Below are 25,669 nucleotides of genomic sequence, written 5' to 3' on the forward strand. Positions count from 1 at the left end.
TGGAAACAAATGAGAAACAATAGCACCTATCATTCCAAAGAAAGTGAAATATTTATGCACAAAATTAAAACACTTTCAGGAAATGAATGCTGAAATTTTAAAACGCTGGTAAAAAAATGAAAGAAAACTGGATAAATGGAGGTACAGACTGTGTTTGTGGATTTGAAGACTTAACATAGTAAAAATATCAGTTCTTCCCAAAGTGATCTATAGGTTTAATGCAATTTATGTCAAAATCCAGCAGGATTTTCATAGGCATAGACTATAGAAAAACTTATTCCAGAATTCAAGTGGAAAGACATAGGCCCTAGAATAACAAAACAATCTTGAAAAAGAACAAATTGGGGGGAATCATTTTATGATGTTAAGGTTTACTACATTGCTAAGGTCATTAAACAATGTTGGCAGAGTGCTGGACAAGTAGATAATACAAAAGAACAGAGAACCCATAAATAGACCCACATAAATATGACCAACTGAATTTTCACAAGGGTACCAAAGCAATTCAATAAGTAAATGATGCTGGAGCACTTGGACATCCTCTGGCAAAAAATGAACTTTGACCTAAATCTTACATCTGAAACCAATATTAGCCCCAAAGGGACTCTAGGCTTAAATCTAAAACATAAAACTTGAAAGATTTTAGAAAAAAATATAGGAGAAAAATTTTTGGATATAGAGCAAGGCAATAAATTCTTAGACCTGACATCAAAAGCATGATTCATAAAAGAAAAAATTAATAAACTACACCTCATCAAAATTAAATACTTTTTTGTTTGCCTAATACCCTGTGAAGACAATGAAAAAGCAAGCTAGGAACTGGGAGAACAGTTTGCACATAAGTTGTCTGACAAAGGACTAGTATCTAGAATATAGAAAACTCTCCAAACTCAATAATAAAAAATCCAACTAGAAAATAGATAACTTTTTTAAAAAAAGGTTTTCTTTTAGGTAAGTTTCAGGTTTACAATGAAATTGAGATGACAGGTCAGAGACATTGCATATACCCCCTAACCAGACACATACATAGCTCCCCCATTATCAATAACACCCACCAGAATGGTACATTTTTCTCCAGAGATGAACCTACATTGACCCATTATAATCACCCAAAGTCTACAGTTTACTTTAGTGTTTATTCTTGGTGTTGTGCATTCTATGGGTTTGGACAAAACTATATCGACATATATGCACAATTACAATTTCACTGCCCTCAAAATCCTTTTTGCTTTGTCAATGTATCTTCCTCCATTCCCTGACCCCTGTAACCACTGGTCTTTTTATTGTCTCCATAGTTTTACCTCTTCCAGAATATCATATGACTGGCGTCATACAGCGTTTTCAGATTGATTTCTTTCACTTAGTAATATGCATCTAAGTTTTCTCCATGTCTTTTCATGGATTGGTAGCTCATTTTTTAATATCTCTGAATAATATTTCTTTGCCTGAATGTTCCACAGTTTATCCATTCATCCACGAAAGACGTCTTGATTGCTTCCAAATTTTAGTAATTATGAATAAAGCTGCTAAAAACATCCTCGTGCAGATTTTTATGTGGACAGAAGTTTCCAGCTCCTTTGGGTAAATACCAAGGAGTGCAACTGCTAAATCATAGCGCCAGTATATTTAGTTGTGTAAGAAACCACCAAACTCTTTCCAAAGGGATGGTATCATTTTACATTCCCAAAAGCAATGTATGAGATTTCCTGTTGCTTCATATCTTTGTAAGCATTTGGTGTTGTCAGTGTTCCAGATTCTGACCATAACAGATATGTAGCAGTACCTCATCATTATTCATTATTCTAATTTCATTTCCCTGATGGCGTATGATATGGAACATCTTTTTCATATGCTTATTTGCCACATGTATATCTTCTTTGGCGAGGTGTCTGTTAAGGTTGAGTTTAAGAGTCCTTTGTATATGTATTTTGAATAACAGTCATTTAGTGGATGTGTCTTTTGCAAATATTTTCTCCCAGTCTGGTTTGCTTTTAATTCTCTTAATATTGCTTTTTTGCAGAGCAGAAGTTTTTAATTTTAATGAAGTCCAGCTTATTAATTATTTCTTTCATGTATTGTGTCTTTGATATTGTAGCTAAAAAGATATCATCATACCCAAGGGCATCTAGGTTTTCTCTTATGTTATATTCTAGGAGTTTTATGGTTTTGCATTTTACCTTTAGGTCTATGATCCATTTTATGTTATTTTTTTGTGTTAGATCAGTGTCTAGATCATTTTTTGGTTATTGTTGTATGTGGATGTTCAATTGTTCAAGCACCATTTCTCCATTGTATTGCCTTTGCTCTTTTGTCCAAGTTCAGTTGACTATGTTTATGAGGGTCTGTTTCTGGTCTCTCTATTCTGTCCCATTGATCTATTTGTCTTATTTCACCACACTGTCTCGATTACTATAGCTAGATAGTAAGTCTTGACATTGAGTAGGGTCTGTTCTCCAATTTTCTTCTCCTTCAATATTGTGTTGGCTCTTCTGGGTCTTTTGCCTCTCCATATAAACTTTAGAATTATTTTGTCAAAATCCACAAAATAACTTGCTGCATTTTTAATTGTGATTATATTGAATCTATAGATCATGTTGGGAAGAACTGACATCTTGACAATATCTAGTTTTCCTATCTGTAAGTATAGAGTATCTCTCCATTTATTTAGTTCTTTGATTTTGTTCTTCTGAGTTTTGTACTTTTCCTCATGTGGAACTTGAACATATTTTGTTAGATTTATACCTAAGCATTTCATTTTTTAGGGTGCTAATAAAAATAAATGATATTTTGTTTTTAATTCCACATTTTGCTTGCTCATTTTTGGTGTCATGGAAAACAATTGACTTTGGTATATTCTCCTCTCGCTCGTGAACATAAGGTTAATATCACGTGACTCAAAGCCTCAACCCTCTTCTCACATGGACTCACATGGTTGTTCTTTCTGGTATGACTATCCTCACATTAGCATAAACTATTGTTGACCGAAAAATATGCATAACCTAAAAGTTGAGACATGTTTTATTCGACAGACTTACTGAGGACTATAGCCCACAGTTGGCAGCCTCTTAGATAGCTCTGAGGGACTGCTCCAAAGGGGTAAGGGGTAAGAGGTAAGGGAGAAGCCAGAATATATAGGAGTTTTTGCTGAAGAAAAAATACCATGTAGTTGAACATCAAAAGGTTACTGCTAACCACATAAAAACCAGACATCTCAAATGAATAATTTTAGTGCTTTTCTATGTATGGGAAGATGCAAGAGTCTGGACTCATTGAAATGATTCCTTTGATATGCATCTTAACTATCTAGGGCCAGTATCCTGTTTTTCTTCTTCCTGGATTCCTCTCAGGATGCACCGCTGGAGGCGGCTGCAGTGGCTGATGGATTTATGGGCACAGCATCCTTTGTTTACTGAAATGGCAAGTGTCATTCTTTGTTCACGCTATCTAGCCAGGAAGTTCCTATTACTTGGGAAAATCCAAAGGTTTAGAGGTTACCTCTAGGAACTGGGACAAAGGTCAGACCTCACTTTGAGTAAAGTTAATTCTTCACCACACAATGGGCAAGAGACATGAACAGATATTTTCCAGAAGAGAACGTACAGAGGGCAAATAAGACCAAGAATAGATGCTCATGGTATTCAGCCACTAGAGAAATGCAAATTAAAACAACAGTGATAAGTAACTATATACCTGCCAGGATTACTAAAAAAAGAATGACAATGCAAAATTCTGATGCGGATGCAGAGAAACTGGATCATACATTGCTGATGGGAATATAAAATATTACAGACACTCTGGAAAATAGTTTGATAATTTCTTTTTTTTTTTTTTATGGTAAGAACACTTAACAGGAGACCCCCTTCTTAACCAATTTTTAAGTATACAGTATAGTATTTTTATCTATAGGCACAATATTGTACAGCAGATATCTAAAAGTTATTCATCTTGCATAACTGAAATTTTATACGTGTTGATTAGCAACTCCAATTTTTCCCTCCCCCTGTTTCTGGCAACCACCATTCTGTTCTTTTCTTCTATGAGTTTGATTACTGTAGATACCTCAGGTAACTGGAATCATGCAGTGTTTGTCCTTCTGTGACTGGCTTAATTCAGTTCTCATAATGTCCTCAAGATTCATCCATGTGGCTGCATATTTCAGGATTTCCTTCTTATCTAAGGTTGAATAATATTCCATTGTATGCATATACAGTGTTTTAAACTTTTGTTCATCCACACCTCTGTCTTTGTTCTTGGTGGCCCCCAGGATTTCAGAGGATGCTAGGTTCCAGTGGGATTAGCATATGCTGAGTCTCCTTAGTTCTCCGATACAGGCAAATTAGAAATCAGATCCTTGGGTAGCAGACAAAAAAGTTGTGGTACAAGTTGTGCAGTCTAACTGCTTCTAATGAAAAGCTGGGAGTGGGCTTTATCATTTTTTCATTCTGTACTGAGCTGAAGGGAGGAGCTGTGGGAAGTGCCCTCATGCTCATTTAAAACAGCCCCTTTGGGCTTCCCTGGTGGCGCAGTGGTTGAGAATCTGCCTGCTAATGCAGGGGACACGGGTTCGAGCCCTGGTCTGGGAAGATCCCACATGCCACGGAGCAACTAGGCCCGTGAGCCACGATTACTGAGCCTGTGCGTCTGGAGCCTGTGCTCCGCAACAAGAGAGGCCGCAATAGTGAGAGGCCCGCGCACCGCGATGAAGAGTGGCCCCCCGCTTGCCACAACTAGAGAAAGCCCTCACACAGAAACGAAGACCCAAACACAGCCAAAAATAAATTAATAAAAAAAAAAAAATAAAATAAAATAAATAAAACAGCCCCTTTGGGCTTCCCTGGTGGCGCAGTGGTTGAGAATCTGCCTGCCAATGCAGGGGACACGGGTTCGAGCCCTGGTCTGGGAAGATCCCACATGCCACGGAGCAACTAGGCCCGTGAGCCACAACTACTGAGCCCGTGCGTCTGGAGCTTGTGCTCCTCAACAAGAGAGGCCGCGACAGTGAGAGGCCCATGCACCGTGATGAAGAGTGGCCCCCACTTGCCACAACTTGAGAAAGCCCACGCACAGAAGCGAAGACCCAACACAGCCAAAAATAAATAAATAAATTAATTAATTAATAAAAAAAACCAAAAAACCAAAAAAACAAAAAACAAACAAAAAAAACAGCCCCTTTGCTGGAGTTCCCATAGGATCCAGCGACCCCACTCCTGAGCATCTATTCAAAGAAAACTATAATTTGAAAAGATACAGGCACCCCAATGTTCACTGCAGCACTATTTACAATAGTCAAGACATGGAAGCAACCTAAATGTCCATCGACAGATGAATGGATAAAGAAGATGTGGTACATATACACAATGGAATACTACTCAGCCATAAAAAGGAATGAAATAATGCCATTTGCAGCAACATGGATGGGCCTAGAGATTAACATGCTAAGTGAAATAAGTCAGGCAGAGGAAAAACAAATATCATATGATATCACTTATATGTGGGATCAGAAAAACAAGGTAAACATGAACTTACTTATTACACAAAACAGAAAGAGACCCATAGACATAGAAAATAAACTTATGGGTACCAAAGGGGAAGCAGGGGGAGGGATAGATTAAGAGGTTGGGATTAATATATATACACTACTGTATATAAAATAGATAACCAACAAGGACCTACTGTATAGCACAGGGAACTATACTCAATATTTTGTAACAACATACGAGGGAAAAAAATCTGAAAAAAATATATATGTGTACAACTGAATCACTGTGCTGTACACACACAACATTGTAAACCAACTATACTTCAATTAAAAAAAAACAACACCCTTTCGTTCTTTGCAGTCCTCAGGGTATTAGGTATGCCCAGCCCCTCAGGCAGCACCTGGAAAAGTTGGGGTACTAGATGTGCAGACCAAACCCTTTGCTCCTTGGGGGAATCTGGGAGCAGGACATGCCCTCCTGCTTATATGTAGAGGCTCATGGGATGGGGAATGTGGTGAAAAAGTGTTGTCAGCATTTTCTACCCGTTTTGATGTGATTAGTTTCACACTCATCCAGGGTAAAGAAGCCTCTCCAACAGCTTCTGGATTTCTCACAAAGGAATTAATCTATGTGTGCCTGTTGAATTGGTGTATTGTGGCAGGAAAGAAGAGTCCAGAACCTCCTGTTTTGTCATCTTGTTGTGACACTGACAGTTTCTTTTAATACTAAACACGCATCTTTGTTTGTAATAGCCAAAATCTGTAAAGAACCAGATGTTCTGCAATGGATGAATGATTAAGCAAATGCTGTTACAACCATACAAAGGAATACTACTCAGCAATGAAAAAGGAATGGACTGTTGACACATGGAACAATATGGTGGAATCAATGTTAAAAGTCAAAAAGCCAATCACAGAAGTTTACATACTGTTTGATTTCATTTTTATAACATTCTTGAAATGACAAAATTATAGAGATGAAGAACAGGGGCAAGGGACAGGTGAAGGGAGAGGAAAGGGGAGTGTGGCCATGAAAGAGCCAGAGGATGGATCTATGTGGTGATGGAATCATTCTGCATCTCGACTATGTCAGTGTCCTCATCTTAGTTGTGATTTCATACTGCAGTTTTTAAGATGTTACCATGGGGGACACTGGGTAAAAAGGACATTGGATCTTTCTGTAGTATTTCTTACAACTGCATGTGAATCTAAAATGATCTGAAAAGTTTTTTAAAGTTTAATTAAAAAATCATGTTACCAAATTAGGCCCCACTGCTCACTGCTCCAAAAACCAATACCGGACAGAGGCAAATGTTGGTAGAAAAGAAAGTTGTTTTTAATCAGAATGCTGGCAATCTGGGGAGATGGTGGACTCAGTGTCCCCCAGAACCACCTCCAAAGATTCTGTTTGGCCACGAAAGTTTTTAAAGGGATAAAAGGAAGCAACCTCGTTAATCATTGAGATGGAGGGTCAGAATCATCACCATCCTCCACTGTGTGCAGACTTGTCAGTGCAGGCTTGTTGACTTCTCGTGACCTTTCTTTCAATGCTATCTTGTTCACACAGTTTGTTTACGAGATTACTGAAGGGGAAACTAGGGAAGATATCTGATCGTCTGGTAATTTGAGGTTAGTAATCTGAGGTTAGTGATAAGACAGAGGGGTCTCCTGCATGTAAACAGCTCTTTGCAGAAAACAGCCCTCAGGAGGAAGCTCTTTTCCTTGTCATTTTATCAAAGCCATATTGTAACTAACTTTTAATCGGACTCCCCCATGCTCTACTCATCTCTGACCCGAGCACACATTTCAGATCTGTTAATCACACAGTACCTTGCCTAATTTGTGGGTTCTTTCCATAGATCAAAGAAGTAGAAATGAAGAATAAGTAATCAACAGATGATCAGATCTCTTCCCTTGCTTCCCCTTCGGTGATCTCCCAAACAAACTGTGTGACCAAGATAACATCTAGAGGAAGAGCACAAGGAGTCGACAAGCCTGAACACAGTGGGGGATGGAGACAACTCTGACCCCCCCCCATCTCAGTGATTAACTGACGTTACTTCCCTCCTTTTCTGTAAGACTTTCACGGCCGAGCAAAATCTCCGGAGGTGGCTCTTGGGGGACACTGAGTTCACCATCTCCTCAGATTGCTGGTATTCTGATTAAAGAAAGCTTGTCCCTCTACCAACGTTTATGAGTTTGACTTTGTAAGCGGCGAGCAGCAGCCTCAATTCAATCGGTAACATGCAGAGGGCCCTTTTCTGCAAAGAACACTTTCCTGCCAAAAGCTGCCCACAATACAAGCTATATTAGATGAAGGAAAAAACCAATTCATCTCTTTCATGCACATGGAGTCAGAACCCGCTACGTAATTTGCAGGGTCAAGTGCAAAATAATAAGGGTGGAGCGCTTTGTTTAAAAATTATTAATCGTTTCAAGACATTGATGGTAGGGCATTAAGCCAAGTATGAAACCCTTTTCAGCACGGAGAACTGTGCAGCTGGATGGTCTGCATGTGTACGTAGCTGATGTGGCACACGCAGAATCACTTTGCTTCTTGCAAAGGAAGGATTCTTGCTTCTTGAGGAGGGTCATTTTCTCTGCTGAGCTACCTAACAGGAGTTGCTTTGCTTAGCATGAGGCAGGAGACAGCTGGGCTCCAGCCTAGACATTTACAACTAGCCTCCTGTTTACATTTCTTGAGAGAGGAGACAAGTGGGCTCCAGGCTAGATGTTTATGACCAACTTCCTGTCTGCACTTTAAGACAGAAATAACGACAGGAACAGGGTAAGTAGCTGGACTTTGTTTCCTGTGGACACTTTAAGGTAACAGTCATGGCAGGGACAGAGAGGGGCTAAACCCTGTTTGAGCAAAAGATCAAGAGGTCACATATTTCCCAACCTTGGGGCAAGGGAGACCTCCCCAACTGCACATGCACAGAAAGGGTCTTTGGCAGTCAAAAAGGAGGGGGCACCACCCCATAATATGTGATGCCAAGGTCCCCTATAGGCCTCTGGGCTGGAATCCATCGTGGAAAAAAGTTGTGCATGCGTGTTGGGGAGGGTCTTAGGGCAGGTCAGGTGTGGAAAAAGAAACAAGATAGTTGGCAAAAGATAAACAAAGATCCGGAAGAACTGCCCTGTATTAATGACTTAACCGCCTCTTTACTGCGCTCCTGCACATTAGGAAGGATGCCCACACCCTTCCTCTCAGGGTGTGCAGCTCTGTCTTGCTTCTGTCTTAACAAAACAAACGGTTTCTCTGTGTGCTCTCGCACTTGTGCTGTGTCTCTAATAATAAACTTTGTACCTGGCTTTACAGTTTTTGCCTCCTTGAGCAATGCATTTTTCACTGGGGGCAAGAGCCAGGGGAACTTTGCTTCTAGCCTCGAGCCCCTGGTGGACCAGCGGCTAGGACTCCTGGTTTCCATCCAGGCTGCCCAGGTTCAATTCCTGGGCAGGGAACTAAGATCTCGCTTCAAGCCATGGCTCTCTGCTGTCTCTCTGAGATCAAGTGGGCTTCACTCATTTCTCTCAGATCCTTTTCATGATACACTAGGATGAAATATACCATTTCTCCTACCCTTGAAGGAACACTGGTATTCAGAACATTTAAACTCAGGCACTGGCCAATCAAAAGAGTCTCTGGCCAGTGTGCTATTCTTGAGGGATATCGCTTTATCTGAGCCCTGGAGAAAAAGGTTGTAGATATTCTCCAAACCAAAGCTTCACCGGGAGTGGTGGGATGAATTGGGAGATTGGGATTGACATACATGCACTAATACGTATAAAATAGATAACTAATAAGAACCTGCTGTATAAAAAAAAAATTCAAAAAAGAAAAATAAAGTTCATAATATTTCCTTAAGCCAGCATGAATAATTGTGACTGAGCAGGACATTATGGGGTCTTCCTGGGACAGACCCCTCCCCCCATGTCCTGTGCCTGCCTCTTGTTTGGAGAAAAGGTGTAGTCTCCCAGGCCTCTCCTGAGTCACAAAAGGCTGGCTCAAGAATTAATGATTGAAAGGACATGAACATGTAGTGACAAAAATAGCAGTTGGGCCAGGTGACAATTTAGACAGTAATCAGCCATATGGCAGTCATAGAATCTTTAGCCCCTCTCTGAATTACCTAGATGGTAGTATCTGATGCACATTTCCTGATCTGTTTTACAGATGCTTACATCCCCCCACCAAATGGCAGAAGTTAACTACTTGATGACCGTGACTACGAGCCCCCAGACCTACTGGAGCCCAAGGACTGATAATGTTAACCCCTGTGACACCGCCCTGTTACCTGACCATCAACCAATCAGAATCAAGCTGACCACACACCCTGACATCCCCCCTTTAAAAATGCTTTTCCCAAAACCCATCAGAGAATTAGGGTTTTTTGAGCACTAGCTGTCCTAGATTCCTTGTCTGGCACCTGCTAAAAAATTTTTTTCCTCAGTGAAATTAAAACAACACTCTGTGTACTTTCTCCCCGCACACTGCAACTCCCTAGGAACCATGTAAAAACATGTCACTGTATCTTACGCATGGTATCAGGTATCGGATATAGGTTTTCATAAGAAAGTAAACAGGACGATAAGGTGTAGGAATTACAAAATTTGCATAGTTTAATAAAGAGCCTTTGTGTTATTTGGAAAGTTCTTTTCTCATACTTCTTCTTTTATAATTTGTGTTTGAGCCATCTTAAATTTCAGGGGGTTTTCCAACTGTGCTATATATATTCTCTTCTCTTTTGCGGTTCCCTTCAACTGCAACATTTCCCCTTTCAAACTCAAATGCCTCACTTTTTCATTTAGCCAACGCCTATTCAAGTCTTCAGTTTGCAAATTTATTTAACACTTCTTTGGGAAAATTTCCCTTGGTTCGGTATCTCATTAAGTGCTCTCATAATAACTTATTCCACTGCCTTTTGTATCAATAACTTGTCACAATGAATCATATATGCCCACTTAACTATTCAGTTTTCTATCAAGTTCCTCAAAGGAAGGGACTATATCTTTTCATTATTCTACACTCAGAATCCACCATGAGGCCTGGTGACTCAAATGTTTTAAGCTTCAAAAATATGTGATAAATGGCAAGTGAATAACCATGTCATTATCCGGGCACTTAGTTTTCAGTTTCCTTTTCTCAGAATGAGGAGTGGTTACAGCACTGTGAAACTGAGAGATTTTATATTAACGGATTCAACACTGAGTTAACACTGACCTTTATTTACTGCCTTAATTTCAAACTAATTTCCAAATCAGATCATTTAATCGTGGACTCTGTCACTAACTGTGAATTTAGAACAAATTTACTTGGTCCCTCACTCAAGGAGTTCATCTTAAAATAAAAGTAATAATATCAGCCTCATTATGTACTTTGACCAATTAAATAAGACATATTTAAATCTTTTGTCCCTGTTTCTGGATCACGGTAAGTGATAATAAACTGTAGCTTTATGTTGTCATGCCATGATAATAATGGTAAAAGTAATGTTATTAGTTCTGTCAGCTGTTTGGGAATTCCAAGAAAATGTGAAATTTATTAAGGTTACTTCCTTTTCTCTTTGACAACAAAATCATGAAATGATGTAAAAAGGATAAACTTGCAAGTTCATATGTACTTCTGTCTATAATAATGCAAGTTGAGAGAGAACAACCTGATGCTGAGAAGAATTAGAAGAGCCGGATTCAAACAAACAAACAAAAACATTTTAAAGGCACTGGAAAGTTTTTAAGGTAACTGGAGGAACAGGAAAGATTCAGAGAAGTGAGTAAACATTTTGGGAGTCACTCGTCTCCTAGAGGTATTTTGGTGAAGGGTCACCTGCTCAGAATCTGGGCAGAGGGCGATGGCTAGCAGGCACTCTCCTAGGTGAGATAAAAATCTCTGCCAATGCACTTGAAAGGCCAAAATCCTGAAGGCAAAAGAGGACCAAAGCAGTGAGATTAATATTTTTCCTTCAAGCCATTTGCCAAATTATTAAACTTCACAGGGAAAGAGACTAAGAAGAAAAAAGTGAAAAGCAGAGTGGAGTTGTGACAGTCATGTGGTGTTGAGGAGAAAAAAATTTAGATTCAGTCTCCAACAAGGAAAAGGAGCCTTAGTAATTATCCAGGATCTCAGATGGAATTTCTAGAAGGTTTAGTCATAGGTGCTAGGATAAAGAAGAAGTGGTGAAATGGTAGGAAAAAGGTAGATAGAATTTTGCAGAAACTGCGATTTAGACTTAATCCACTCAGTCACTGTTGGATTAAGACAATATCTATAGAATCTAACACTTACCAGAGGATAATGTGAATACTATCCGGAAGAAGGTTTCATATTTTATATATGTATAATTACAGTGAAAACAGTCAAGCAAAAATTCTCTTATTGTGCCAAGAGGTAAAACAAACAAACAGACAAATGAAAGATGCTGCAATGAAAGATTCCATGTGGTACAACTATGAACTGACGCAGCCATAAATAAATAAATAAATAAATAAATATTGAAAAAGAAAAGAAGCTTGGCAAATTTAAAACAAGATAGACTTTTGAAAATTATACCTAGGAACGTTATAGTAAAACTACTGCAAATTAAAGGCAAAGTTAAAAAGAAAAAACAGCAAAAAGAAGGAGGTATAATAAGACTGGCCAGTGCCTTTATAATGGAAACAATGAGAAAATAAATACTTTTTAAAGTGGTGAAAGAAAACAACAGAAAACCTAGATTTTTATAACAAGTGAAGATACGTTTCAGAAGTGAAGTCAGCACAAAGACATTTATGTAAAACATAAAAGGATTTATCACCCCCAAATCTACACTGAAAGAAACATTAAAAGGAATTCCTCAAGCAGGAAGAAAATGATTTCCGATAGAAACATGGAAATGTGGCCAAGAAATGAAAAGCCATGGAAAGGGTAATATAAATTAATATCGATTATACAAAGCAGTAATAAAATATCTTGAGAAGTGCAAAGAGTAAAACTAGAATTAGATGCATGACAACAATAAAATGTTGGGAAAGAAGTAATTTGCGTTAAAGTGTTCTAGGGTTCTAGTATTTCTTGGGAGTGGTAAAGTACTAAAATATATGAGACAACATGAAGTCAAGGATATGATTTTAATCTTAGAATAAGCACATAAACAATAGTAAAATAATGGTTGACTAATTGTCATATAGAGAACATACTAACCAACGCTGAGTGAATACACATTTTTTCTATGGAATTGGAAATGCTCAGAAAAATTGATTACGTGCAGGCTATCGTTTGGGCCCAGGACAGACTGCCCCCAAATATACCTCAATGGAATATTGACTATTTTGAATTAAAGTTACTTAAGAACAGTTTGAATCTCCTGTCTGTCTCTGTGAAAGCAGAAAATAAATCTCTCATATGAAAAGTGCACTCTCTGTGTCTGGAGGTAGGATGTACTTATCACCAGAGATAGGGAATCTTGTTACTTCTTTAATTTATTACCCCAAGCCCAAACTCTGTCTAGATTCTTCACTAATTAAGCCTAAGTTTTTTTTTTTTGTCCTGTCAATTCCTCACAAATTTATTGTTTATTCTTCTAAAAGGTATAAAAGCCTGCTTTGGCCCCTTCTTAGGTCCCATTTCTATGAGATCTCTGTGCATACAAATTAATATTTGCTTCTTTTTTTTCCTGTTAACCTGTCATGTGTTAATTTTTATTATTAGTCCAGCCACAAGAACTCAAGAGGGGTAGGAGGGAAATTTCCCTCTCCCTGACACTATAAAACAAATTTTAATGTATTTTAAGGGAATAAATAATTCAGAGTGTTTTGTCATCCACAGTGGAAATAAGACAAATATCAATAATGAAAGAATAATTTAATGATACAAATATTTGAGCCACCAAAAAACTATGAGAGCTCATCAATGAATTTGATAAACCTGCAGGATACAAAATCAATACACAGAAATCTGTTGCATTTCTATACACTAACAATGAACTATCAGAAAGTGAAATCAAGAAAACAATCCCATTTACCATTCTATCAAAAAGAATAAAATACCTAGAAATAAGTCTCTCTAAGGAAGATTATAAGACACTGTACTTGGAAAACTATAAGTCACTGATGAAAGAAACTGAAGATGACACAAACAGATGGAAAGGTATATAATGTTCATGGATTGGAAGAATTAATATTGTTAAAATGACCATACTACCCAAGACAATCTACAGATTCAATGCAATACCTATCAAAATATAAATGGCATTTTTTTTTTTTTACAGAACTAGAACAAATAATTCTAAAATTTGTACAGAAACAGAAAAGATCCTGAATAGTCAAAACAATCTTGAGAAAGAACAGAACTAGAGGTATCACACTCCCTGTTTTCAAAGGGTACTGCAAATCTACAGTAATCAAAACAATATGGTAGTGGCACAAAACCAAGCACATAGATCAATGGAACAGAGTGGAACACCCAGAAATAAACCCACACTTATGTGGGCAATTAATCTATGAAAAAGGAGGCAAGAATATACAATGGGGAAAAGACATCCTCTTCAACAAGTGGTGTTGGGAAAATTAGACAGTTACATGTGAAATAATCAAACTGGACTACTCTCTCACACCAGGCAAAGGAATACATTCAAAATGGATTAAAAACTTAAATATAAGACCTGAAATGATAAAACTTCTAGAAGAAAACATACGGAGTATGCGTTTTGACATTGGTCTTTGTAACATTTTTTTTAAAATATGTCTTCTCTGGCAAGGGAAGCAAAAGCAAAAATAAACAAACAGGACTACATCAAACTAAAACGCTTTCACAAGCAAAGGAAACTATCAACAAAATGAAAAAGCCACCTACTGAATGGGAAAAGATATTTGCAAATAATATAAGTGATAAGGGATTAATATCCAAAATATACGAAGAACTCACACAACTCAACATCAAAAAAAAAAGACACAATTAAAAAATGGGCAGAGGGCTTCCCTGGTGACGCAGTGGTTGAGAATCTGCCTGCCAATGCAGGGGACACGGGTTCGAGCCCTGGTCTGGGAAGATCCCACATGCCGCGGAGCAACTGGGCCCGTGAGCCACAACTACTGAGCCTGCGCGTCCGGAGCCTGTGCCCCGCAACAAGAGAGGCCGCGACAGTGAAAGGCCCGCGCACTGCGATGAAGAGTGGCCCCCACTCGCCGCAACTAGAGAAAGCCCTCGCACAGAAACGAAGACCCAACACAGCCCAAAATAAATAAATAAATTAATTAATTAAAAAAAAAATAGGCAGAGAATCTGATTAGACGTTTTCCAAGGAAGACACACATATGGCCAACAAGCACATGAAAAGATGTTCAACATCACTTATCACTAGGGAAAAGCAAAAATGAGATAGCACTTCACACCTGTCAGAAAGCCAACAAATAGCAAGTGTTGGCAAGAGGCTGAGAAAAGGGAACCTTTGTACACTATTTATGGGAATGTAAATTGGTGCAGGCATTATGAAAAACAGTATGGAGATTCCTCAAAAAATTAAAAATAGAACTACCATATGATCCAGCATTACCATTCCTGGGTATTTATCTGAAGAATACAAAAACTCTAATTAGAAAAGATATATGCACCCCTATGTTCATTGCAGCATTATTTACAATACCCCAATTATGGAAGCAACCTAACGGTCTATGGATAGATAAATGGATAAAGAAGATGTGGTATATATAATACAATGTATTATTACTCAGCCATAAAAAAGATTGAAATCTTGCCATTCATAACAACATGGATGGACCTAGAAGGTATTATGCTAAATGAAACTAGACAGAAAAAGACAAATACTAGATGATTTCACTTATATGTGAAATATTTTAAAAATGAACATAACAAAACATAGATATAGATTATATAAACAGTTATAGATACACAGAACAAACAGGTATTTGCCAGAAAGGAGATGGGCAACAGAAGGAAAGAAATATGTGAGGGAGATTGAGAGGAAAAACCTCCACTTAACAAAATAAATGAGTTACAGTAAGTCCTTTACATATGAAACTTCAATTTGCGAACTTTCAGAGATGCAAATGTGCATTCACATGTCCAATTACATAAGTTAGCTCACGTGTCTGGTATACATTGTTACATGTGTGCATCCTCTACAAATGGTTGTGCTTTTATGTATTTTACTGTATAGAGTACAGTAGTACAGTAGTAGTAGTACAGTACTTTATTTCAAGCCCAGGATGTCCAGAAAAGCATAAAAGTGGCAGTGATGTAGCTGGTACAGTACTACCCAGACATCACTGGATCGTTTGTTCAAGAGGGTAGATAGAATTGAACCCAGCAAGGAACCAGAACCTGTGCCATCAACGTCAGGCGTGAGTGAAATTGCAGCTTGCCCTCTGTCTCCTATTGCTGATGATCCTTCAGCTCTACCATCTCCCACCTCCTCTCCCTCCTCCAGTCAGTAACTCTTCTTGCCTGTTCACTCGATGCCAGCCCCTGTATGCCAGCTGTTGTACTGTACTACTGTACTTTTCAAGGTATTATACTGTAAGATTAAAAATGCTTTTATTTTTTGTGTTTGTTTTTTTATGTATTATTTGTGTGAAAAGTATTATAAACCTATTACGGTTCAGTACTATATAGCCGATTGTGTTAGTTGGGTGCCTAGGCTAACTTTTTTGGGCTTTGGACACACACTCAAAACTGAGTTCATTTGTATGTAGGGGACTTATGTATTTTTTTTGTGGCAAGTTGCCTTCTGACTAAAAATGTGTGGCTCACCGTGTGCCTCTTTCATTACCCAATTTAACGTTGACTTGACATTTTCATTTACTGAGGAAGTTCTGACCTCAAACCGTTGAGTGTAGTTTTGGTTCTCTCATGAAAAGTGCAAACTGCATGACACGAATATTGTAGAGAAAGACTTTGTTCCAACCCTATGGATTGCAAATCGAGATAAGAAGTTGGGCTGTATGGAGTGAGTGTGGGAATTGGAGTGATAAGGTAACAACACTGATGGACTCTAGTTTCTACACAGGGAAAATGGTTAACAGGCACAGAGCTCTCGAGGATGAGAGATGGAGTGCTAGAGGTTATAAATTTGTTTATAATTTGTGTAAAAATAAGCAGATATTGAAATTCTTGTCCTAACAAGTAAGGAAAGGGAACTCTTAAGAGAAAGACGTAAGAGGATGGAATCAGGTTAAATTTATGACCGAGAATGAAATGATTAATTTCACTGAGAACAATACATACTGTAAAGTGTTACACAGATGCAACATATTATATTATTAAATAAAGTAGAAAACCTATCATGGAAGCTCATAGGAGAGAAAACATTAAAAGGTAAGTAAAAGGGCTTCCCTGGTGGCGCAGTGGTTGAGAGTCTGCCTGCCAATGCAGGGGACACGGGTTCGAGCCCTGGTCTGGGAAGATCCCACATGCCGCAGAGCAGCTGGGCCCGTGAGCCACAATTACTGAGCCTGCGCGTCTGGAGCATGTGCTCCGCAACAAGAGAGGCCGTGACGGTGAGAGGCCCGCGCACCGCGATGAAGAGTGGCCCCCGCTCGCCGCAACTAGAGAAAGCCCTCGCACAGAAACGAAGACCCAACACAGCCAAAAATAAATAAATAAATAAATTAAAAAAAAAAAAAAAAAGGTAAGTAAAAGACATTTACAAATTAAAAAAGTGAGCAAGTCCAAGTAAAAACTTAGTAGAGCATTCAAATGAAATATCTTACATTGGATGCACTGTAAAATGAGAAATATTTGTATATGCATGCATATATGATATATATATTTAAATGAGCTTGAAATTAACAAAAAACCTTGTATTTGAGATTTTGCATGATGATTTAATAAGTGTAAAAAAGTGATTTTTACCTGTTGGGGAAAATTAAGGTGTCATAAATTAGGATGGAAAAATTTCTTTATCCTTAATAAAAGTAGTAATCAATTTAGAGAGAAGGCAATTCAGATGAGGAAAAGATGATTTCTAATTCTTGTTAAATGATTTCATTTATTTCTTCATTCATTTGGTATTTTGAGTAACTTTCTAATAGCTGATTATAATATTTGCTAGATAATTCCACCATCTGTGTCACTTCAGCACAGCTTCTGTTGATTGTCTTTCCCCATGCAAGTCAAAATTTTCATGGCTATTCGTTTGCTGGATAATTTTGGATTGTCTTATGGACATTTTGAATAACTATTTTGTTATGAGACTCTTGACCTTGTATGAATGTTTGGCACACATTCAAATTTTTGGTTTGTGCAGGCAATCACTCTGGCTAGGTTCAGGCCTTCTGTGGGCTCTGGTTCCAGTTCAGTTTTCAGAGCCTTTGTAGAGTTATACAGATATTTCTTACAAGCACATAGCCAATGGCCAATCTGGGATTTGGGCAATGTTCTATTATGAACAGTTTAGGTCTCAAAGTCTTTGGTACATTAGAGTCAGGTGTAGGCATGCACAGCTTGTGTGTGTGTGGGCAGGGGGAGTCCAGGAGTTTGCTAATAAGATTCAAGCGTCTCTTTACAAAGTCCCTCCCTCTTTATCACCTGCCCAATACTTAATGGTTCCCAAAAGCTTCTTTTCTCCATCCTCCTGCCAGAAGTTTGTGACGTAATTACCCTGCTCTACCATGCACTTCTCAATTGTGTCTACATCTATAAGACCATACAGCAGGAAGAAAGAGAGAAAGGAGGGGGAAAAAAGCAGAGGGTTTGGTCCCACCTTCTTGGAAGCACAGCTCTACCAAATGGAAAGGATTGTTCACCTCCTTCAGGGTTTTGGCCATTAGGTGTCATAGTTGCCGCTGTGGCTACCATCTTGAAATTGACAGAGGTTTGAGGCACACAAGAATGGAGAACAAAGAGAGAAAAAATGGGGTATTTTCATATTCTCCCTCTGTGTTAGGAGCTCACTTTCCTACTCAAACCAGACTGCTTCTCCTGGAGCTCTCTATGTCTGTGACCTAATAGATGCTCAATTCCAGGTTTCTGGGTGTGTTATATTCAGGACACTGATACGGGGGGTTGGAGGGGAGGTAAATTCAATATTAGTTTTTGTAGTACCCCGAATTCTGGTGTTTTGCATAGAATTACTGCTACTATATAGAGTTTATAGTCCTCAAGTAGCTGTTCTATGCATTCTGTCCAGGTTTTATAGGTACATTTAGTAGGAGAGACAGTGTGTGGTGTGCTAACTCCCCTTACTTGGAACCAGGATCACCCATTTGTTGGGTGTTTATTGAATACTTTCTATTTCATAGGCACTGACCTAGATACTAGAGGGAACATGGCAAGCAAAAAGACAATGTTCTGTTCCTAAAAGAGCTAACAATAAAATGACAGAAGGTTTTTATTAATCATCTTTCCTTTTTTTAACCCAGCCTATTTTGCCTTTGGTCCATGCTTTTTCAAATTGGCTCCCAACTCCCATTTAAGGCCTCTTGACTGGCCTACCCTCTTGCTCTCAGAAATGCTCATAGATGCCTAAATGTTATAGTTTAGGCTTAACCTGAGGCCCCTCTTCTGTTCTGTAAGGTATATGAATTTAGAATCAGGGCCAAACAAAGAAAACTATCTTCTAAAGAACTTCAGATTTCTGGTTTAGCATGTAACGGGCTTTGAAGTCATTGCTCCCAACTGTACAACAAGAAAAAAACTGAAAATCAACATCTCTTTTTAGATTGATCAGAGAACTGAGGTTACATGGAAAACCATCACCCCCAAATTGAAGAGAGACACTGGTGGATTCAGAGACCACAACTTACTGGAGCAGAAGCCCAGGAACAAGAAACTCCACAGGATCCAGTATCAGGCTCCTCTTACGCAGCATATCTTCTCTGGCTTTGTTTCTTATACCAACTGGGTGTCCTACACTTCAGTTCATTTCTGACACTAACTAATCGTAGTTTCCATCAGATCCCCCAAATTAAAGACCAACTGTCAGACACAGGTGAGGTCCCCAGGCTACTCACACGTCTGCCTGGCTGACTACAAAGTTAAGGCTTCCCACAACCTCCTCAGGTTTGATAATTCACAGATACAACTCTCAGAACTCACTGAAGACACTAGACATGTGATGACAGTTTTATTATAAAGGATACAACTCAGAAATAGCCAAATGGAAGAGGCACATGGGGCAAAGCAGAGGTGGGGGTGAGAGTACAGCACTCAATGCCCTCACCTGATAGAAACCAGGTGTATCGAAATCCCAGCATGGAGTCTGTGTCTGGAGTTTTATCCAGGTGTTACTATATAGGCATAACTGCTTAAATCATTGGCCACATGATTAAATTTAATGTTCAGCCTCCCTCTCTCTTTGAAGATCAGAGGTCAGGTAACTGAAAGTCTCTACCCTCTAATCACAGGGTGGTTGACTTTTCTGGTGACCAGACCCACCCTTATGTTATATAGAACCTCCACAATGAGTAATCGATGCCAGCCCTTGTATGCCAGCTGTTGTACTGTACTACTGTACTTTTCAAGGTACTGTACTGTAAGTTAAAAATGTTTTCTCTATTTTTTGTGTTTTTGTATTTTTTATTTATTATTTGTAGGAAAAGTATTATAAACTGATTACAGTACAGTACTATATAGTCAATCGTGTTAGTTGGGCACCCAGGCTAACTTTGTTGGACTTACGAACAAATTGGACTTACGAACGTGCTCTCGGAATGGAACTCATTCATATGTAGGGGAGTTACTGTACTCCAATTTTATTTCAATTAAAAAAAACTACTCTGGAGTGACACACCTACAATGTGGAAAAATCCACATTTAAGGTGAGTCCACAATAGAAGACAAAAAAACATTGTCTGGGAGAGTCAACAGAAGCAACGAAAAAGAGGATTAGGATCAGAAGACCCCAAGATCATGTTGTACGTAATGAACCAAAACAGAGTATTAGAAAATAAAGGAAACAAAAATAGATACTTTTTTTTTTTTTTTTTTGGCAAGGAGTATTCTTGGACTTTATTGCTGGACCAGACTCTATCTTGCTGTGAGATCTTTGGCTTCACATTTTTAAAATAACTAAATAGAACGTTTAGAAATGAACAATCTGTTAAATTTTTTAATGAATCAAATAAATAGCTGATTAAATTAAACCATATATACAATGGGATATTACTCAGCCGTAAAAAGGAATGAAATTGAGTCGTTTGTAGAGACGTGGATGGACCTAGAGACGGTCATACAGAGTGAAGTAAGTCAGAGAGAAAAACAAATATAGTATATTAATGCATATATGTGGAATCTAGAAAAATGGTACAAATGAACCAGTTAGCAAGGCAGAAATAGAGACACAGACATACAGAAAAAAATGTATGGACACCAAGGGGTGAAAGTGGGGAGGTGGTGGTGGTGGAATGAATTAGGAGATTGGGATTGACATATACACACTAATTTGTATATAATAGATAACTAATAAGAACATGCTGTATAAAAAAATAAAATAAAATAAAATTCAAAAATAAAAGAAATGAACAATCTGCTAAATTTTTTAATGAATCAAATAAATAGCTGATTAAATTAAACTGAAGGAGTAATTAATGTACTGTAACTTAAAGCTGAGGATAATAAAAGATTAAAAAACATAAAACATTTTAAAAACTTGGATGATAGAATGAGAAGATGCCAGAAATCATTTAATAATAATTCTATAAGAAATAAATGAAATAGATGACAGAGGCAATATTTGAGGAGTCAATGACAAGCAATTTTCCAGAATTCTCATTATTGGGAAATGAAAATATAAATTGCTACAATTCCTTTTAAGAAAAATTTGTCAATATCTAATAAAGTTGAAGAATGTGCATATTCATTCTATAAGCTTGTAGTTTTCTACTGGAGAGAAATTCTCAGAATAAGCACCTGTGTAGTAATGTACATTGCAGCATTGTTTGTAATAGGGAAAAAATAGAACCACACTAGATGAGTCTTTCACAGGGAAAGTCTCTTGACATACTCTACTTTCATACATTAGGAAATCTGCATTTCATCATGGGGGACAGTGAACTACTCAAAAATTAAACATTATGCTAATTAAACTTAACTGAGGAAAAAATCTCGTTAATAGAGTTTAAAATAAAATATATGAATAATACATAAGCCCGTAAAGAATTTATTAATTTTATAAAGATCTGCTGAAACACTGTGCTCAGAATAAAGCTAATAAATACTATACAGAAGCATGCCCCACTCTGATCCTGATTCAAAATCAGTTATGTAGTTACATTATGCACAATTCTAATGGGTTTGATTATTTGAATAGTTCACAAACTATAAATAGTAGATTAGAAGTAAGGGATGAACATAGGCCTATAGTGGAACACGAGGCTACATAGCAGGGAATGACAGCTGGGAGAAAAAAACAAATGATGGAAAGAAGAGGTAGTTAACAAAAAGCTTGTCAGTTTGAGTCCCTCACTTGGGAGGTGTATAGTAGTAGGTATTTCTATTTGTCTTGAAGTCTTCATTATATTACAATATGATTTAAAAGTCCATGTTCATGGACACAATCTAAATGTCCATCAACAGATGAGCATATAAAGAAATTGTGGCACATACATACAATGGAATATTACTCAGCTATTAAAAAGAATGAAATAATGCCATTTGCACCAACATGGATGGATCTAGAGATTACCACACTAAGTGAAGAAAGGCAGAGAAAGACGAATATCATATGATATCTCTTATATGTGGACTCTAAAAGAAAATGAAACAAATGAACTTATTTGCAAAACAGAAACAGACTGACAGACTTAGAGAACGAACTTATGGTTACCTGGGAAATGGTTACAGGGGGAAGGGTGGGGGGAGGGACAGATTGGGAGTTTGGGATTGACATATATATATATATATATATATATATATATATATATATATATATATATATAAATACATATATATATACACTGCAGTATTTAAAATAGCCAACAAGGACCTACTGTATAGCAGAAGGAACTCTGCTCAATATTCTGTAATAACCTAAATGGGAAAAGAATTTGAACTAGAATATATATATTCTTTTATATATTTATATAAACTGAATCACTTTGCTGTACACCTGAAACTAACACAACATTGTTAATCAACTATATTCCAATATAAAATAAAAATTAAAAAAAATAAATTCACGTATAATACTAACAAATAGAAAGTCCATGTAATTACTACTCAGAAAGCCCTCCTCCACTTCCTGCATGTCCTCAATCCCCTCTCAAATCACCTCTTCTGGTTAACTCCTACTTGATTCAAATTCACCTTAGGCTTTATTTCCTCAGGTAAACTCATGCTGACCCTCCTCAGTACTTTGAGTGGAGGGAACCCATCTGTTTTATTTCCCAGGAGCCAAAACTAGTAACAAGCATGTCATTGCTCAATGAATGACTCAAAATACCCTTCTTACAGTGGATTATTTGATTTTTTTTTGTTATGTCACAGAAAGGAATAACATAAAAATATAATTGCAAAGGAAATTCCTTTTCTAATTAGTTAAATAAAATTCATGTATTCAAGTCCTCACCATCTGGATCATGACCAAAGCAGTATGTTTTTCTTTACAGATTATTCTGCCATGTTTCATTTTTCTTTGAAAACCCTTAGTGTGTCTCTTGGTAAGACTTCATCTCTGATGGACAAAGTTGAACTCCAGAGACTTCTGGTGGCAAAATCCAAATGATAATGAGAAAACTGTCAACATGGTGTGCCTTGAGAAAAATTGGGAAGAATGTTAAATGTTTTTCTGTTGTTCTTCAACACCGTTTGCTCAGTGTTCTACTTTCCAGTTTCAAGTACCCACTTTGAAACTCCTGATGCTCCAGTCCTGCCTCTGTTGTCCTCTACCTGGCCCACTCTTTCTTTCTTTTTTTGTTTTTGGCTGTGTACATAGGATGCTTTATTCTCCACAGAATGATACTTGCTACAGTGGGTTGGGCCTGGGCCGATGTCCCCATATGTACAGAACTGAATAAAGTGGGTTTCTGAGAGGAAGTCTGATTTGCCTTGACGTGGAATGGAGACGGGGAGGATGGAGGTGAACATTACAACCAGGATGTGTTCAGTCCTGTGTTGGTTCTGGCCTGGAATGCAGGGAGATAAGGCAACTCTCAAGGTGGTCATTTCCAGGCGGGGCGGCCTGCCCTGCTTGGAGGACCTTCTGTCTTACATCTTCCCGCAGGACATCTGATCTCTCTCGAGCCCAGGCCGGAACCCCTGGCACAGGCAGGCTTACTCCAGCCATCGTCCTTTTCACCAGCTCTACGCGTTCTGGGTCCATGGGAATAGAGCTGTGGTTGCTCAGTCCTGTAGCTCCCTCCTCTTCTGCATCCTCACTTTCTAATGGTGGGTCTGGGAAATGAAGCCCCAGGGCCTGCAGAGCCAGAGGTCCTGCAGGGACTCCAGCTTCACCTGCTCAGGAACAATGCCTCCTCCACCATACCTGGCTCCGACACTGGATATCAACAACTACATCTCCATCCCCCACTGGTGCCGGATCCACCTCCTCTTGTTCAGGATCTTGGTTCAGGGATAGGTAAGAGTAGCCAGCTGGTCCTGCCCCCGTTTCCTCTTGCTCTTCCTCTGGTTCCTCACCGCTCCAATCCCCAGGGCCTTCTGTACCGCCCTGGTGTGGCCCGAGTTCCTCAGTCTGACTGGGGAAGATACTTTCAGGACCCATGGTGTCTCCCCCCCAGAACTACTGCTGCCATCGGGCAGATGCCGCTCAGAGCCCGCGTCTGAACCCCTGGCCCACTCTTTTCGACAGTGTTGTGTGCCTGCATCAGACCTTTCTCCATCATTAACCATTTCATCCAAACTCACTTGTCTCATTACTTAAGAGCTTGGCTCTCTGGCAAGAATAAAACAGTCAATGGTTCCAGGCTAGCTGATTTAATTCCTAAATAAGTTAACAAAAGTAGTGTCTAGAACTAAAATGAAGGATCCCTTTGAGTGAAACAGCTTTAATCACAATTGCACTGTAACGATGAAAAATTTCAGCTGTTTTGGTGCCCCCTTTACAGCATACATCTTCAAAAGTGTTGTCTATAATAATCCCCTCTTCACTCTCCTCCTAGTCTCTTCCTTGAACCCATTTGGATGTCTGTTTTTGTTTGTGTATGGTGTGTTTTTTCTTCTCTACCGCTTCACCAAAACTGTTCCTATCAGGGTCACCAGTGACCTCCTCTAACCCCTAACCCTCCCTGTGGCCGGATGCCTCCCTTGCCGAGATGCAACCCACTTCGCCCCCACTTCCGAGTGGTGGTCAGAGGAGGTGAGATCAGGTCGTGAGTTCTGGGTAGGAGAATGCCGCAGGGCGGGGGGCGGGGAAGGCTTCGCAGTGCCTTGCAAGAGCGTGAGAACCTTAGGCTCTGGGCTGAGCTATGGAGAAGGTGCCATTTCTCCTCCCTCTTCAAATCGGGCAGACACCAGGAGGGATGAGTAGGAGGAGAGAGGGCTGGCACAAACACCTGCAGGGCGAAGGACTGTTGAATACCACAAGCACAGGATGTCGCCACCTCCGCCTCTGCAGCCCCATCCCCTGCCCGCAGGCACAGGCAGAGCTAAAACAAGCACAGGAAGCGTCACCTCTGCCCCAGCAGCCCCGTTCCCTGGCCTCAGCCACCGCAGGCGAAGACTGAGGTCAGCCTTCTTATTACCATTTGGATTTTGCCACTAGAAGTCTCTAGAGTTTAACTTTGTCCATCAGAGATGAAGCCTTACCAAGAGACATACTAATGATTTTCAGAGAAAAATGAAACATGGCCGAAGAGCAGAACAATCCTCCAGTGGAGACAGAATAGTTGTTTCTTCGGCTGACAGCTCTGTGAAATGGCCTTTCATCATGGAACAGAAGGCGAACGTGATAAAGACACTGACCTCTCTACAGGAAGTCTTAGCAAATCTACTGCTCTTCCAGGTAGTAAAGACTTGCTGATACTCCTGGATGCACAACCTCATGAAATCCTTCAAGCTGCATGCTTGATCTGCTGCCAGATGTAAAAACCTCACTATCTATCTCTAAGCCAAACACTCCAACTGGAATGTTGGAAGTGGAGAAGGTAATTTTAAAGCAAACGATTTTGGATTAAGAAAGAGCCCTGCACCTGTAATAGGAGGACACTGTGCGAGGCATGATCAATTTTAAGAAAACTCAAAACAAGTCCTGCATCTTGGTGGGGTGATGCGGTTCTGTCTCAGCCCAGAAGGGGCAGATG

At 39.0% G+C, this 25,669-nt stretch overlaps 1 pseudogene across 1 annotated transcript; it reads right to left on the minus strand.

Moving 5' to 3' along the window:
- Positions 1-22,362: 22,362 nt before the first annotated feature.
- On the minus strand, positions 22,363-24,735 carry LOC309609420 (male-enhanced antigen 1-like; annotated as a pseudogene). Its single transcript has 2 exons — positions 23,896-24,735; positions 22,363-23,826 (listed from the first exon to the last, which is right to left on the minus strand). The product of its transcript is annotated as a male-enhanced antigen 1-like (transcript).
- Between the last annotated feature and the right edge of the window lie 934 nt (positions 24,736-25,669).

Source organism: Balaenoptera borealis (genome assembly GCF_965194805.1).
Source record: "Balaenoptera borealis genome assembly, chromosome: 13".
Lineage (NCBI taxonomy): Eukaryota > Metazoa > Chordata > Mammalia > Artiodactyla > Balaenopteridae > Balaenoptera > Balaenoptera borealis.